Source organism: Engraulis encrasicolus, chromosome 3 (assembly GCF_034702125.1).
Source record: "Engraulis encrasicolus isolate BLACKSEA-1 chromosome 3, IST_EnEncr_1.0, whole genome shotgun sequence".
Lineage (NCBI taxonomy): Eukaryota > Metazoa > Chordata > Actinopteri > Clupeiformes > Engraulidae > Engraulis > Engraulis encrasicolus.
In genome coordinates, this window is record NC_085859.1 from 20548379 (window position 1) to 20550103 (window position 1725).

At 36.1% G+C, this 1725-nt stretch overlaps 1 long non-coding RNA gene across 1 annotated transcript; it reads right to left on the reverse strand.

The window, feature by feature from the left end:
* Window positions 1-324: 324 nt before the first annotated feature.
* On the reverse strand, window positions 325-1361 carry LOC134445278 (uncharacterized). Its single transcript, XR_010034213.1, has 3 exons — window positions 1288-1361; window positions 883-962; window positions 325-513 (listed from the first exon to the last, which is right to left on the reverse strand). It is a non-coding gene; the product is annotated as an uncharacterized LOC134445278 (long non-coding RNA).
* Between the last annotated feature and the right edge of the window lie 364 nt (window positions 1362-1725).

A 1725-nucleotide genomic window follows, 5' to 3' on the forward strand; every position in this document is an offset into this window, starting at 1 on the left:
TAAAAGTTTTATGTTTTCCCATTTTAGAGCCAAAAAAAAAACCTTGGTTGGCTTTTTGATTGCTGGTTTATACTAATGCACTAGGCTACCACCCCTCTGTTTAAATCAAATATAACATGAACTTTAATTCCACAAACGTGAACAATGCTTTATATCAAGTTTTTTCATTTTGTTCTATGTGAGTGACAAAAAAACAGTAGACAATGACACAACAATCATACAATGCACAACAATCTGTTCTAAAATGTAGACCCAGTCATAGAGTCAACTGTCAATACATTACAAAGAACACATTACAAATCAACCTCAACACATCAGGCAATTTAGTAATTTATTTGTTGTCCATTTCTGAATCTTTTATTAGGAGTTGGAGGCTGAAGGAGCTCCATATAACTTGCAATAACATGTCCCCCAAAATAGTGTCAGACTTCACAACACAGTCAGTTGTTTATCCTTTGGAGTGTTGAGCAGAGCTGATAGATCATAGAGTTCTTGTGGTCCCATATCGGCTGCCTGTGGAGCATAAATAATAAGTGTAAGGCTTTCATGAGGACTTGTTGGATTAGGCCCCTATAGCATGATCACGGGGTTTGCTACACTGGTTTATACAAAAGTTCAATATGTGTACAAAAATGCAATATGTCATCATGAAATTGCAACGTATCACTTGCAAATACACTGCAGATGTATGATACAAGAAAAAGAAAAAGAGAATGAAAGGCCTACACAGCGCTAGCCTAACTAGCAGTAGCTAACATACTAAGCTAAATTGCTAACAAAACATACACATAGTGTAGCATCAAGAGCACCTAAGGTCACACACAGCAACATAGTAAACTACTACACATACACACCAACACACTTTTATGGGTCTTTTCTTACCTTGAAGTGAGGTTGATAGACACATTTTTCCATGCCAAGTTGTCAGTTGTGGTTTGATGGTCACATGGTGTTGAGTAAATCTATCCCCCATTGACAGATTCACCATTTTTAGAGAAGTTTGTATTTTATGTTACATTTTAATAAAATAAGGTTATATGGTTCTGACATGAATGGGTTCTTCTGTACACAAGACAGAAGCTGGTAAACAATAAAAAAACAACTAAAACAACCAAAAAAGTGAGTGCCCCAGCCTTAGGATTCGAACTCTGAACCTCAAGATAAAGACATATTAGTGTGGTTACATGCAGATGACTATCCCCTACACCACTCCTCAACTGGTAAGAGTCAGGCAGGTTTTGTATTATTACAAAGTTAGACCTGTTTGTTAGAAAGTATTGGACTTACTCATTATTAACAGTCAAATGTGTTTCACACATTCCACTTCAAATCCGGCCAACTGACATCATACTAAAACAATAATGTTTGAATGTGATTTTTTTTAAACCTACATTCCATGCTGGGAATTGAACTTGCAACCATCATGCTTCAAGGCCAACTGCTTGAATGTTAGCCTAATACTGCCCAAGCACAATATGCTGACATCCATGTCATATGTCAGATATTAGTTCCAATTGACATGATTTAAAGAATTTGTAACTTTCACAGTTTCGCGAAAAATAAACAATAAATATCTACTTGAGTGTTTTTTTTATTGGTAATACAGGAATCAAACCTGCAATCCTCTGATCTTGTGGCCATTTCCCTATCCAGACTACAGCAGCTCAAACATTGTCTTGCTTCACCTTAAATGTGAATAAAATTGCTAATTAAAGCTGGAGTCAT